Consider the following 17,022-nt stretch of genomic DNA (forward strand, 5'->3'; position numbering starts at 1 on the left):
GCAGAATATACAGAGAGACGCTACACAGAATATACAGACAGACGCTACGCAGAATATACAGACAGACGCTACGCAGAATATACAGACAGACGCTACGCAGAATAACCAGACAGACACTACGCAGAATATACAGAGAGATGCCTCGCAGAATATACAGACAGACACTACACAGAATATACAGACAGAAGCTAGGCAGAATTTACAGACAGACGCTACGCAGAATATACAGACAGACGCTACGCTGAATATACAGACAGACGCTACGCAGAATATACAGACAGACGCTACGCAGAATATACAGACAGACGCTACGCAGAATATACAGACAGACGCTACACAGAATATACAGACAGACGCTACGCAGAATATACAGACAGACACTACGCAGAATATACAGACAGACACTACGCAGAATATACAGAGAGACGCCTCGCAGAATATACAGACAGACACTACACAGAATATACAGACAGACACATATACACATATACAGACGCTACGCAGAATATACAGACAGACGCTACGCAGAATATACAGACAGACGCTACGCAGAATATACAGACAGACGCTACGCAGAATATACAAACAGACGCTACGCAGAATATACAGAGAGACGCTACGCAAAATATACAGACAGACGCTACGCAGAATATAAAGACAGACACCTCGCAGAATATACAGACAGACACCTCGCAGAATATACAGACAGACGCTACGCAGAATATACAGAGACACACTACGCAGAATATACAGACAGACCCTACGCAGAATATACAGACAGACGCTATGCAGAATATACAGACAGACGCTACGCAGAATATACAGACAGACACTACGCAGAATATACAGACAGACGCTACGCAGAATATACAGACAGACGCCTCGCAGAATATACAGACAGACGCTACGCAGAATAACCAGACAGACACTACGCAGAATATACAGACAGACGCTACGCAGAATATACAGACAGACGCTACGCAGAATATACAGACAGACGCTACGCAGAATATACAGACAGACGCTACGCAGAATATACAGAGAGACGCCTCGCAGAATATACAGACAGACGCTACGCAGAATATACAGACAGACATTTACATTTACATTTAAGTCATTTAGCAGACGCTCTTATCCAGAGCGACTTACAAATTGGTGCATTCACCTTATAATATCCAGTGGAACAACCACTTTACAATAGTGCATCTAAATCTTTTAAGGGGGGGGTTAGAAGGATTACTTTATCCTATCCCAGGTATTCCTTGAAGAGGTGGGGTTTCAGGTGTCTCCGGAAGGTGGTGATTGACTCCGCTGTCCTGGCGTCGTGAGGGAGCTTGTTCCACCATTGGGGTGCCAGAGCAGCGAACAGTTTTGACTGGGCTGAGCGGGAACTGTGCTTCCTCAGAGGTAGGGAGGCGAGCAGGCCAGAGGTGGATGAACGGAGTGCCCTTGTTTGGGTGTAGGGCCTGATCAGAGCCTGAAGGTACGGAGGTGCCGTTCCCCTCACAGCTCCGTAGGCAAGCACCATGGTCTTGTAGCGGATGCGAGCTTCGACTGGAAGCCAGTGGAGAGAGCGGAGGAGCGGGGTGACGTGAGAGAACTTGGGAAGGTTGAACACCAGACGGGCTGCGGCGTTCTGGATGAGTTGTAGGGGTTTAATGGCACAGGCAGGGAGCCCAGCCAACAGCGAGTTGCAATAATCCAGACGGGAGATGACAAGTGCCTGGATTAGTACCTGCGCCGCTTCCTGTGTGAGGCAGGGTCGTACTCTGCGAATGTTGTAGAGCATGAACCTACAGGATCGGGTCACCGCCTTGATGTTGGTGGAGAACGACAGGGTGTTGTCCAGGGTCACGCCAAGGCTCTTAGCACTCTGGGAGGAGGACACAAGGGAGTTGTCAACCGTAGCTCTGTAGCTCAGTTGGTAGAGCATGGTGTTTGCAACACATGGTGTTCGCAACGCCAGGGTTGTGGGTTCGATTCCCACGGGGGGCCAGCACAGAAAAAATGAAATGAAATGTATGCATTCACTACTGTAAGTCGCTCTGGATAAGAGCGTCTGCTAAATGACTAAAATGTAAAATGTAAATGTAATCATGGAACGGGCAGTCCTTCCCCGGGAGGAAGAGCAGCTCCGTCTTGCCGAGGTTCAGCTTGAGGTGGTGATCCGCCATCCACACTGATATGTCTGCCAGACATGCAGAGATGCGATTCGCCACCTGGTTGTCAGAAGGGGGAAAGGAGAAGATTAATTGTGTGTCATCTGCATAGCAATGATATGAGAGACCATGTGAGGATATGACAGAGCCAAGTGACTTGGTGTATAGCGAGAATAGGAGTGGGCCAAGAACAGAGCCCTGGGGGACACCAGTGGTGAGAGCACGTGGTGCGGAGACAGATTCTCGCCACGCCACCTGGTAGGAGCGACCTGTCAGGTAGGACGCAATCCAAGCGTGGGCGGCGCCGGAGATGCCCAGCTCGGAGAGGGTGGAGAGGAGGATCTGATGGTTCACGGTATCAAAGGCAGCAGATAGGTCTAGAAGGATGAGAGCAGAGGAGAGAGAGTTAGCTTTAGCAGTGCGGAGAGCCTCCGTGACACAGAGAAGAGCAGTCTCAGTTGAATGCCCAGTCTTGAAACCTGACTGATTAGGATCAAGAAGGTCATTCTGAGAGAGATAGCAAGAGAGCTGGCCAAGGACGGCACGTTCAAGAGTTTTGGAGAGAAAGGAAAGAAGGGATACTGGTCTGTAGTTGTTGACATCGGAGGGATCGAGTGTAGGTTTTTTCAGAAGGGGTGCAACTCTCGCTCTCTTGAAGACGGAAGGGACGTAGCCAGCGGTCAAGGATGAGTTGATGAGCGAGGTGAGGTAGGGGAGAAGGTCTCCGGAAATGGTCTGGAGAAGAGAGGAGGGGATAGGGTCAAGTGGGCAGGTTGTTGGGCGGCCGGCCGTCACAAGACGCGAGATTTCATCTAGAGAGAGAGGGGAGAAAGAGGTCAATGCACAGGGTAGGGCAGTGTGAGCAGGACCAGCAGTGTCGTTTGACTTAGCAAACGAGGATCGGATGTCGTCAACCTTCTTTTCAAAATGGTTGACGAAGTCATCCGCAGAGAGGGAGGAGGGGGGGGGGAGGGGAGGAGGATTCAGGAGGGAGGAGAAGGTAGCAAAGTGCTTCCTAGGGTTAGAGGCAGATGCTTGGAGTTTAGAGTGGTAGAAACTGGCTTTAGCAGCAGAGACAGAAGAGGAAAATGTAGAGAGGAGGGAGTGAAAGGATGCCAGGTCCGCAGGGAGGCGAGTTTTCCTCCATTTCCGCTTGGCTGCCCGGAGCCCTGTTCTGTGAGCTCGCAGTGAGTCGTCGAGCCACGGAGCAGGAGGGGAGGACCGAGCCGGCCTGGAGGATAGGGGACAGAGGAAATCAAAGGATGCAGAGAGGGAGGAGAGGAGGGTTGAGGAGGCAGAATCAGGAGATAGGTTGGAGAAGGTTTGAGCAGAGGGAAGAGATGATAGGATGGAAGAGGAGAGAGTAGCGGGAGAGAGAGAGCGAAGGTTGGGACGGCGCAATACCATCCGAGTAGGGGCAGAGTGAGAAGTGTTGGATGAGAGCGAGAGGGAAAAGGATACAAGGTAGTGGTCGGAGACTTGGAGGGGAGTTGCAATGAGATTAGTGGAAGAACAGCATCTAGTAAAGATGAGGTCAAGCGTATTGCCTGCCTTGTGAGTAGGGGGGGGAAGGTGAGAGGGTGAGGTCGAAAGAGGAGAGGAGTGGAAAGAAGGAGGCAGAGAGGAATGAGTCGAAGGTAGACGTGGGGAGGTTAAAGTCACCCAGAACTGTGAGAGGTGAGCCATCCTCAGGAAAGGAACTTATCAAGGCGTCAAGCTCATTGATGAACTCTCCAAGGGAACCTGGAGGGCGATAAATGATAAGGATGTTAAGCTTGAAAGGGCTGGTAACTGTGACAGCATGGAATTCAAAGGAGGAGATAGACAGATGGGTCAGGGGAGAAAGAGAGAATGTCCACTTGGGAGAGATGAGGATTCCAGTGCCACCACCCCGCTGGCTCGATGCTCTAGGGGTATGCGAGAACACGTAGTCAGACGAGGAGAGAGCAGTAGGAGTAGCAGTGTTATCTGTGGTAATCCATGTTTCCGTCAGCGCCAGGAAGTCTAGGGACTGGAGGGTAGCATAGGCTGAGATGAACTCAGCCTTGTTGGCCGCAGACCGGCAGTTCCAGAGGCTGCCGGAGACCTGGAACTACACGTGGGTCGTGCGCGCTGGGACCACCAGGTTAGAGTGGCAGCGGCCACGCGGTGTGGAGCGTTTGTATGGCCTGTGCAGAGGAGAGAGAACAGGGATAGACAGACACATAGTAGACAAGCTACAGAAGAGGCTACGCAGAATATACAGAGAGACGCCTCGCAGAATATACAGAGAGACGCTACACAGAATATAAAGACAGACGCTACGCAGAATATACAGACAGACGCTATGCAGAATAACCAGACAGACGCTACGCAGAATATACAGAGAGACGCCTCGCAGAATATACAGACAGACACTACACAGAATATACAGACAGACGCTAGGCAGAATTTACAGACAGACGCTACGCAGAATATACAGACAGACGCTACGCAGAATATACAGACAGACGCTACGCAGAATATACAGACAGACGCTACGCAGAATATACAGACAGACGCTACGCAGAATATACAGACAGACGTTACACAGAATATACAGACAGACGCTACGCAGAATATACAGACAGACACTACGCAGAATATACAGAGAGACGCCTCGCAGAATACACATATACAGACGCTACGCAGAATATACAGACAGACGCTACGCAGAATATACAGACAGACGCTACGCAGAATATACAGACAGACGCTACGCAGAATATACAGACAGACGCTACGCAGAATATACAGACAGACACTACGCAGAATATACAGACAGACGCTACACAGAATATATATATAGACAGACGCTACGCAGAATATACAGACAGACGCTATGCAGAATATACAGAGAGACGCCTCGCAGAATATACAGACAGACACTACACAGAATATACAGACAGACACATATACACATATACAGACGCTACGCAGAATATACAGACAGACGCTACGCAGAATATACAGACAGACGCTACGCAGAATATACAGAGAGACGCTACGCAGAATATACAGACAGACGCTACGCAGAATATACAGACAGACGCTACGCAGAATATACAGAGAGACGCTACGCAAAATATACAGAGAGACACTACGCAGAATATACAGACAGACCCTACACAGAATATACAGACAGACGCTACGCAGAATACACAGACAGACACTACGCAGAATATACAGAGAGATGCCTCGCAGAATATACAGACAGACACTACACAGAATATACAGACAGACACATATACACATATACAGACGCTAACACAGAATATACAGACAGACGCTACGCAGAATATACAGACAGACGCTACGCAGAATATACAGACAGACGCTACACAGAATATATATATACACAGACGCTACGCAGAATATACAGACAGACGCTATGCAGAATAACCAGACAGACACTACGCAGAATATACAGAGAGACGCCTCGCAGAATATACAGACAGACACTACACAGAATATACAGACAGACACATATACACATATACAGACGCTACGCAGAATATACAGACAGACGCTACGCAGAATATACAGACAGACGCTACGCAGAATATACAGAGAGACGCTACGCAGAATATACAGACAGACGCTACGCAGAATATACAGACAGACGCCACGCAGAATATACAGACAGACGCCACGCAGAATATACAGACAGACGCTACGCAGAATATACAGACAGACGCTACGCAGAATATACAGACAGACGCTACGCAGAATATACAGACAGACGCTACGCAGAATATACAGACAGACGCTACGCAGAATATACAGAGACACGCTACGCAGAATATACAGACAGACGCTACGCAGAATATACAGACAGACGCTACGCAGAATATACAGAGAGACGCTACGCAGAATATACAGACAGACGCTACGCAGAATATACAGACAGACGCTACGCAGAATATACAGACAGACGCTACGCAGAATTACCAGACAGACGCTACGCAGAATTACCAGACAGACGCTACGCAGAATATACAGACAGACGCTACGCAGAATATACAGACAGACGCTACGCAGAATATACAGACAGACGCTACGCAGAATAACCAGACAGACGCTACGCAGAATAACCAGACAGACACTACGCAGAATATACAGACAGACGCTACGCAGAATATATAGACAGACGCTACGCAGAATATACAGACAGACGCTACGCAGAATATACAGAGAGACGCTACGCAGAATATACAGAGAGACGCTACGCAGAATATACAGACAGACGCTACGCAGAATATACAGACAGACGCTACGCAGAATATACAGAGAGAAGCTACGCAGAATATACAGACAGACGCTACGCAGAATATATAGACAGACGCTACGCAGAATATACAGACAGTATGTATAAACAAAGAATTAACATGAATAACATACAAAGTAGACTACACTACTCTGTAAACGAAAAACCACAGGCTACACTGTAAAGAGATAACTACACTATAAAATATGCATGTGAAGGTGTATGTGCAATGCGGGAGATATTTGTGTATGAGTCAGACCGTGTCAGAGTGCAAATTGGCAAGTGCATAGATGATGTGCAGAGAGTGCAAAGAGCAATGTGCAATGTCCAGTTTTAGGATGAGGGTGCAATAGAGTGCATAGTACATGAATGAGGACATACACTGCCTTCAGAAAGTACTCACACCCCTTGACTTTTTCCACATTTTGGTGTGTTACAGCTTAAATTTAAAACTGATTCAATTTAGATTTTTTGTCACTGGCCTACACACAATACACCATAATGTCAAAGTAGAATTATGTTTTTAGAAAGGTTTAATATTCATTAAAAATGAACAACGTAAATGTCTTGAATCAATAAGTATTCAACCCCTTTCTTGTGGCAAGCCTAAATAAGTTCAGGAGTAAAAATGTGCTTAACAAGTCACGTAAGTTGCATGGACTCACTCTGTGTGCAATAATAGTGTTTAACATGATTTTTGAATGACTGCCTCATCTCTGTACCCCACACATACAATTATCTGTAAGAGGTCCCTCAGTCGAGCAGTGAATTTCAAACACAGATTCAAACACAAAGACCAGGGAGGTGTTCCAATGCCTCGCAAAGAAGGGCCCCTATTGTTAGATGGGTAAAAAAAAAAAACAGACATTGAATATCCCTTACAGCGTGGTGAAGTTATTCATTACACTTTGGATCGCGTATCAATACACCCATTCACTACAAAGATAGAGGCGTCCTTCCTAACTCAGTTGCTGGAGAGGAAGGAAACCGCTCAGGGATTTCACCATGAGGCCAATGGTGACTTTATAACAGTTACAGAGTTTAATGGCTGTGATAGGACAAAACTGAGGATAGATCAACAACATTGTTGTTACTCCACAATACTAACCTAATTGACAGAGTGAAAAGAAGGAAGCCTGTACAGAATAAAAATATTCTAAAACATGCATCCTGTTTGCAACTAGGGACTAAAGTAGTACTGTGATAAATGTAGCAAAGCAATTCACTTTTTGTTCTGAATACAAAGTCTTATGTTTGGGGCAAATCCAATACGACACATTACTGCTTACCACTCACCATATTATCCAACCTAGTGGTGGCTGCATCATGTTATGTGCATGCTTGTAATCGTTAAGGACTGGGGAGTTTTCCAGGATAAAAAAATACATGGAATGGAGGAAAAATCCTAGAGGTTAACCTGGTTCACTCTGCTTTCCACCAGACACTGGGAGTTGAATTCACCTTTCACCAGGACAATGACCAAAAACACAAGGCCAAATATACAATGGAGTAGCTTACCAAGAAGACAGTGAATGTTCCTGAGTGGCCGAGTTACAGTTTTAATTAAATCTACTTGAAAATATATGGCAAGACCTGAAAATGGTTGTCTAGGAATGATCAACAACCAATTTGAAGAATTTTGAAAATAATAATGTACAAATGTTGCACAATCCAGGTATGGAAAACTCTTCGAGACTTAGCCAGAAAGACTCACAGCTGTAATCGCTGCCAAAGGTTCTTCTACAAAGTATTGACTTAGGGGTGTGAATACTTATGGAAATGAGATATTTCTGTATTTCATTTTCAATACATTTTGTAAGATTTCTGTGTGTCTTAATATGGAGAATGGGGTCTTGGTCACGGTCTGCCATTATCAACAGCGACAATGGAGGGTTAAGGGTTAAGTGACTCGCTCAATGGCACATCAACAGATTTTCACCTTGTTGGCTCAGGGATTCAAACTAGTAACATTACGGTTACTGGTCCAACGCTCTAACCGCTAAGCTACCTGCCGCCGATTAGTACAGTATGTATTGATGTGCCTTATCAGTAGATTTTCTCTATGTGTGTGTGTTTTGCAGCGGTGAGCGACTTCTTCAATGCCAGCTGTGCTCCAGGAGCCACTAAGGGGTCCAAACTGTGCCAGCTGTGTAAGGTTGACTGCTCCAGGTCTCACAAGGAGCCCTACTATGACTATGCCGGGGCCTTCCAGTGAGTACCAGTCTCCTCTTACCCTTCCGAGATACCCCTTTACCTCGAAATACCCCCATAACCCTAATCTGTACACCATCCATCTCAATCTAACCTATTTGGCAGATATTCACCCCGTACCGCGTCTTTCCTTCCTCCGTTGTTCTCTTTTCTCTTTTTATCAGTACTCTCTATCTCCCTCTACCTGCTCTGGATTGGTCACTAACTGTGTGTATTCTCCGACCCACCAGGTGCCTGAAGGATGGAGCTGGAGAGGTTTCCTTGGTCGATCACCTGACTGTACCTGGTGAGTTTGAAAGCACAGAAAGCTAACCACAAGAGGTTGGTGGCACCTTATTTGAGGAGGACTGGCTCGTGCTAATGGCTGGAGGGGAATAGGTGGAATACATTGATGCCATTCCATGTAATCCATTCCAACCATTATTATGAGCCTTCCTCCCCTCAGCAGCCTCCACTGAAGCTAATGATTGTGACAATGCTATCGATGATACCAATATTGACTAATGATCACAGAATGGATTTCTGTGCTAGCAGGATTGTCATCAGCTAATCCTGACAATTATAGTCCTGATAATTCAAACTCTGGTCCTGGTGTCAGAATGCACATAGTGACAAACTATGTCAAAATGAAATAAAAATGTCCTCACCTTCAATCTTCTGTTACCTGCTTACAGCTGCAGAGAAGGCCAACTGCGAGCTGCTGTGCAAGAATGGCACCAGAGCTCCCATCGACAGCTGCAAGACCTGCCACCTGGCCAGAGTACCCGCCCACGCTGTGGTCAGCCGCAAGGACCCCGACCTGGCCGATTGCATCTACAACAACATGGAGGCTGTCAAAGGTACTGGACACCACTGTCAACTGTCCCCAGACAAAGACAACATCAATTGGACCAGGGCCTTTATTCATGAATTATCTTAGAGTAGGAGTGCTGATCTAGGATCAGTCAAGCCTTTTAGATAATTATGAATAAGATAACATGGACAGGGGGGACCTGATCCTAGATCAGCACTCCTATTCTGAGATCATTTTCTAATACGGGACCTGGTGTTTTTTTCTCCTCACAAGTCTGTGCAGCACCCCTAGTGGTAAGCACACATGCTTACACCTGCTCCCTCACCAAACACAGACCATACTATAATGCTACAGTATTGCTACAGTAAGATTTATTGGGCAGGTTTCCCGGACACCGATCAAGTGGTGGTGGTGACGAGGAGGGGCTCTGGGGTGAACTGGAACAACCTGAAGGGCAAGAGGTCATGCCACACTGGCTTGGGCAGAACTGCAGGCTGGAACATACCCAAGGGTCTCATCCACAAAAAGAAAGCCCATTGCGACTTCAGTGAGTGGGCAGCTTTGTGTGTGTGTCATGCTGTGGTGAACTTCTCACACAATCTTCTCACAAGAGTTTATATGTCTCATCCTTTGCTTGAGTATGTCTATGAATGTAGTTTATCTCATACTGTGTCTCCTTCTTCCTGTATTCAGCTAAGTACTTCAGTAAGGGCTGTGCTCCTGGATTTGAGGTGGGCTCTCCCTTCTGTGCCCAGTGTAAGGGCAGTGAGAAGGCACGTGGAAGGAGATAAGGCCAAGTGAAAAGCCAACTCTGACGAGCAGTATTACTGTACGGATCTGATGTAGCCTTCAGGTGGGGAGCGCCTCCACAATGGGGGACTCATGGTGGAGCTGATAGTTGAGCCATGATGTATTATAATAGTGATGGCGGATTGTACCAAATATCTTTGCTGGCCTATGGAAAAAAGGCATACCCAAACAAGCTTCAGCGATCCGTATAGTCCATATTTTTGTGCAGATAGCTGTTTGCGTTCAGCTACTCTTAATTTGAGACCACGTTTCGTCTGACGAATGTAAACTAGCCCGCATGGGCATTTGAGCATGTAAACAACATGTATTGTACTAGAATCTATGAAGTATTTTACCTTGTATTCTTTCCCCCAACGTGGTTGGTATAACACTTTTGTGTCACTTGAGTTGGAACAATGTGGACAATGATCGTAGGATACGCAGAATTCGGGAGCAAACTGTGCATGACGCTATCTCTGATATTGCGACCCCTCCTAAAGCATATTTAGCTTTAAGCTTTGAGCGAGGGGTCACTGGAGAATGTGCCAGTGTTTGAGGATCACGCTTTAAAACACAAAACCTAGCAGATTTCTCACATTTGTCTTTTTTGGTGAGGATGGCAACTCTATCAGTCTCTCGTGCTTATGAGCCATGTTGAGGAGACTATCACTGTAGCCGCGTTCGAGGAATCTCTTAATTATTTCAGCTTTTGTCTCAAAATCATTTGATTTGCTGCAGGTTGCCTTAGTCTAAGGAATTGGCCAGTAGGAATATTGTGTTTTAGAGGTTTAGAATGATTACTATCAGTGGCGACCCATTCAGGGCAGGTGGGGCAGAGCTGCCCCCACCTTTTCAGCAACAATTTTATATATATATACACACAGTAGAAATCGGAAGTTTACATACACTTAGGTTGGAGTCATTAAAAGTCGTTTTTCAACCACTCCACAAATTTCTTGTTAAACAAACTATAGTTTTGGAAATTCAGTTAGGACATCTACTTTGTGCATGACACAAGTAATTTTTCCAACAATTGTTTACAGACAGATTATTTCACTTAATCAGAATTCCAGTGGGTAAGAAGTTTACATACACTAAGTTGACGGTCCCTTTAAACAGCTTGGAAAATTCCAGAAAATGATGTCATGGCTTTAGAGGCTTCTGATAGGCTAATTGAAATCATTAGAGTCAATTGGAGGTGTACCTGTGGATGCATTTCAAGGCCTACCTTCAAACCCAGTGCTTCTTTGCTTGACGTCATTGGAAAATCAAAATAAATCAGCCAAGACCTCAGAAGAAATATTGTAGACCTCCACAAGTCTGGTTCATCCTTGGGAGCAATTTCCAAACGCCTGAAGGTACCACGTTCATCTGTACAAACAATACTACTCAAGTATGAACACCATGGGACCACGCAGCCGTAATACCACTCAGGAAGGAGATGCGTTCTGTCTCCTAGAGATGAACGTACTTTGGTGCGAAAAGTGCGAACCAATGCCAGAACAACAGCAAAGGACATTGTGAAGATGCTGGAGGAAACAGGTACAAAAGTATCTATATCCACAGTAATGGATCCAGATATGGAAACATTGTATACATCTCAACATATGTTAAAATCTAGACATGGAAACATTACATACATCTAGAAATAGGTGAACATCTAGACATGGAAACATTATATGCATCTAGACATAGGTGAACATCTAGACATGGAAACATTATATACATCTGGACATCGGGGTGGCAGGGAGTCTACTGGTTAGAGCGTTGGGCCAGTAACCAAAATGTTGCTAGATGGAATCCCCGAGCTGACAAGGTAAAGATCTGTTGTTCTGCCCCTGAACAAGGCAGTTTACCCACTGTTTCTAGCCCGTCATTGTAAATAAGAATTTGTTCTTAACTGAAGTGCCTAGTTAAATAAAGAGAAACAATATATGAAAATTAGGTGAACATCTAAATCAAATCAAATTTATTTATATAGCCCTTCGTACATCAGCTGATATCTCAAAGTGCTGTACAGAAACCCAGCCTAAAACCCCAAACAGCAAGCAAAGCATGTGAAAGAAGCACGGTGGCTAGGAAAAACTCCCTATCGAAAAACTCCCTAGAAAGGCCAAAAACCTAGGAAGAAACCTAGAGAGGAACCAGGCTATGAGGGGTGGCCAGTCCTCTTCTGGCTGTGCAGGGTGGATATTATAACAGAACATGGTCAAGATGTTAAAATGTTCATAAATGACCAGCATGGTCAAATAATAATAATCATAGTAGTTGTCGAGGGTGCAACAAGCACGTCCGGTGAACAGGTCAGGGTTCCATAGCCACAGGCAGAACAGTTGAAGCTGGAGCAGCAGCACGGCCAGGTGGACTGGGGACAGCAAGGAGTCATCATACCAGGTAGTCCTGAGGCATGGTCCTAGGGCTCAGGTCCTCCGAGAGAAAGACAGAAAGAGAGAATTAGAGAGAGCATATTTAAATTCACACAGGACACCGGATAAGACAAGAGAAATACTCCAGATGTAACAGACTGACCTTAGCCCCCCGACACATAAACTACTGCAGCATAAATACTGGAGGCTGAGACAGGAGGGATCAGAAGACACTGTGGCCCATCCGATGATACCCCCGGACAGGGCCAAACAGGCAGAATATAACCCCACCCACTTTGCCAAATCACAGCCCCCACACCACTAGAGGGATGTCTCCAACCACCAACTTACCGTCCTAAGACAAGGCCGAGTATAGCCCACAACGATCTCCGCCATGGCACAACCCAAGGGGGGGCGCCAACCCAGACAGGAAGACCACGTCAGTGACTCAACCCACTCAAGTGATGCACCCCTCCCATGGACGGCATGGAAGAACACCAGTAGAGAATCCCAATGGAAAGAGGGGAACCGGCAAGGCAGAGACAGCAAGGGCGGTTCGTTGCTCCAGCCTTTCCGTTCACCTTCACACTCCTGGGCCAGACTATACTTAGTCATAGGACCTACTGAAGAGATAAGTCTTCAGTAAAGACTTAAAGGTTGAGACTGAGTCTGCGGCTCTCACATTGGTAGGCAGACCATTCCATAAAAATGGAGCTCTATAGGAGAAAGCCCTACCTCCAGCCGTTTGCTTAGAAATTCTAGGGACAATTAGGAGGCCTGCGTCTTGTGACCGTAGCGTACGTGTAGGTATGTACGGCAGGACCAAATCGGAAAGATAGGTAGGAGCAAGCCCATGTAATGCTTTGTAGGTTAGCAGTAAAACCTTGAAATCAGCCCTTGCCTTAACAGGAAGCCAGTGTAGGGAGGCTAGCACTGGAGTAATATGATCAAATTTTTTGGTTCTAGTCAGGATTCTAGCAGCCGTATTTAGCACTAACTGAAGTTTATTTAGTGCTTTATCCGGGTAGCCGGAAAGTAGAGCATTGCAGTAGTCCAGCCTAGAAGTAACAAAAGCATGGATTAATTTTTCTGCGTCATTTTTGGACAGAAAGTTTCTGATTTTTGCAATGTTACGTAGATGGAAAAAAGCTGTCCTTGAAACAGTCTTGATATGTTCTTCAAAAGAGAGATCAGGGTCCAGAGTAACGCCGAGGTCCTTCACAGTTTTATTTGAGACGACTGTACAACCATCCAGATTGTCAGATTCAACAGAAGATCTCTTTGTTTCTTGGGACCTAGAACAAGCATCTCTGTTTTGTCCGAGTTTAAAAGTAGAAAGTTTGCAGCCATCCACTTCTTTATGTCTGAAACACAGGCTTCTAGCAAGGGCAATTTTGGGGCTTCACCATGTTTCATTGAAAATGTACAGCTGTGTGTCGTCCGCATAGCAGTGAAATTTAACATTATGTTTTCGAATGACATCCCCAAGAGGTAAAATATATAGTGAAAACAATAGTGGTCCTAAAACGGAACTAGGCATGGAAACATTATATACGTCTAGACATGGAAAGATATACATCTATACATTGTCATGACGTTGGCCTCTTTTGGTACAGGGACAGTTGACCCCCCTCCCTTTTGCACCACCACCCAACCTACCTTCCCCCCCAATCCACCCTGTGTGTAAAGGGTTGTAAAAACTCTACAATTCCAGGAGAGTCTCTGGCCACATGGCCCATAGAGAGACACAGGAAATTCTTCCAACTCATAGAATTGGAGAGCCAAGCGACATTTTGTGTTCTGGAGAAGGTATGGAAGATTGGTGAAGAATCCAGCTACGAACTGATCCGCTTGGTACAATTTTGTGATACTCAGAAGAGACAATATAGCCATATTACCATAAAACTGTTTATATAATAGCCTCAGCTTGAGACTTGCAACATAATGGTTGTATAGAATGTATTAATAAGGATAACGCTTTTATAATACACATGAGATGCTATTGTACTGATGTAATGTGATAGAATTGTATTTCTGTAACCAAATCTAACTCAGTCATAGGCACGCCCCCAGGGACCCATACAGGACCAGGCGTCATTTGACAAGCCTGTTCTATGGGCACTATAAAACACCCCCTGATTTACATTTCACCAGACCAGGCCTACACTCCGTGGCCACATAGGTTTTACCATCTAATTCCTCTACTGAAAGTGAACCATACCACGTGGTTAACTTTTAGACTATTGATACCGACAGAATAAGAATAAGTCTTTGATATTAATTATTAGTCTGCAGCTAAGTAAATTATATCATTGAACGCGAAGACCAACGAAACAACCATTCTATGACGACATTAATGAATGTCGCTCTGAAAGATCCATTCTAACCAAGAGAGAGAGAGAACGCGGAGAAAACTTCAACAGAACCGAACTCTCCAACAAAGAACGACGAAACACTGAGCGTAAATATATATTGATTGCAATTGTTCCCGAATGAGTGAGCCTTCAATTGTCAATTGTTAATATTAATGAACTCTGTGTAACTTCTCAGCTGACCGTTTATGACCCATTGTTCAACAGGCCGTCCTGCCTGTTTAGCCCACAAGGGCACATTCCTCTACCAATCCTTTGTGACGATAATTACTGTTTGTATGTTTTCTGTTAATTACTTAGTGTAGTAAATAAATGATTTTAAGACAATTGATGTATGGATGATTTTAGTAAAGACTGGGTTCGTGCAGATACAACAATTTACGACGTTTGGAATGAGACTGGACTAAAGGTAAAATACACCATTTAAACCAGAAGATAATCGGCCTATACTATAATACGATATAATATTATAGTACAGGAAAGTTATATTAGGAAAATTATAGCTTTGTAATCTGAATATTGTCCTTGGTGCCCCGATCTCCTAGGTAATTACAATTAAACGATTAATCAGTTTAATCGCGTGATAATAATTACAGGGAGCTAATTGATAAACATATCTTCAGTTTAATGGTACCCCAAAGACACGACATTTGGTGCCCCGTGTGAGGCATCTAAGATAGAATTGGACTTTGCTGTGATATATATCAATTGTGCAAACAGAATGGTACAAACAGCCTGCTATGTAAACAAAGTGATTGTGCATTTTCCATTGAGAGAAGCTATTTAGAGTAGCTCCGGTCTTATGTCGATAGCAGTGAGGGATAAATTCCAGATTTAGTCCGTTAGGCCAAACGGTACTATTTCTGTCGGTCAATATTAACTTCTAGAGTAAGGTTAGAAATTAGAAGTTAACTGTCCGGTAACCGAGCCGAATAATTAGCCTACCGCACTAAGACAGTGTGGGCAGACCGTATGCGTATCGGTATTTAAGTACCGTGTCGCTCCGGTCAGCATAAACGCCAGCAGAATAGGCTGAATGGGGTTAAGGTGAGACGTCTCTAGAAAACCCACCCTTTCCATAGTGAAAGGATCCTATTTTGGTGCTTGGAAGGATACTCCTGAACCAAGTAGCAATAGCTTAGCATTACGGGTAAGCTAACAGAGAGGGAACATTTTCCTCTCCCTGTAACACGTTTGAAATTTATCCGCTAGCGCGACGGAAGTCCGACCTTTGTACTTCCGTTTAATTTCAGCATTCTGCACCCTGGTGGTGAAGAATTGCCAGTACATCTCTAGGGGAAATTCAAACGTGGAGCACGGTAACATATCCAGACAATCACAATTGACTGGATATGACGTCTCATTCAATTTAACTAACAAGTGAAATTGCCAGATTTACCTTTTCAAGTGGATCTTTCAAATAATATCCAAAATTGATTGGGCGTCTACAATGAGACATGATTAACTTTTTCCAAACTTAACTTAGATGAAGCAATGCTCTCAGGTTAATTGAAAGTTAATTCCCAGATAGCCTATACAGGTTTGATATATCATAAATAGATTAATCAGTAAAATCTGCTTTAGCAAGGCACAGTCAGTAAAACCCCTTTACGGACGCTCAGCCCCAGGGAGGAGCGTACCCTAGTGGTGAAGGGTCCCAACATTTGAACTACGGTTTACACTTATGATATCCAATCAATGGAGATTTGAATGAGACCATAATCCATACATTTATTTAGTTAAATTGTCGAACATACCTTTCTAGGTTCTTCCAATTAAATGAGACAACTTAAACTTTGCATATTAACCGGGATGAAGCAACCTCTCAGGTAATTCAAAGTTAATTCCCAGATAGCCTATACAGGTTTGATATATCATAAATAGATTAATCAGTAAAATCTGCTTTAGCAAAGCACATTCACCAAACCCATTACTGACGGGAGTGAATCCCATGTGGCTCAGCCCCAGGGAGGAGCGTACCCTAGTGGTGAGGGTCCCAACATTTGACCTACGGTTTACACTTATGATATCCAATCAATGGAGATTG

The sequence above is a fragment of the Salmo salar genome, chromosome 03 (genome assembly GCF_965601325.2).
Source record: "Salmo salar chromosome 03, fSalSal1, whole genome shotgun sequence".
Classification (NCBI taxonomy): domain Eukaryota; kingdom Metazoa; phylum Chordata; class Actinopteri; order Salmoniformes; family Salmonidae; genus Salmo; species Salmo salar.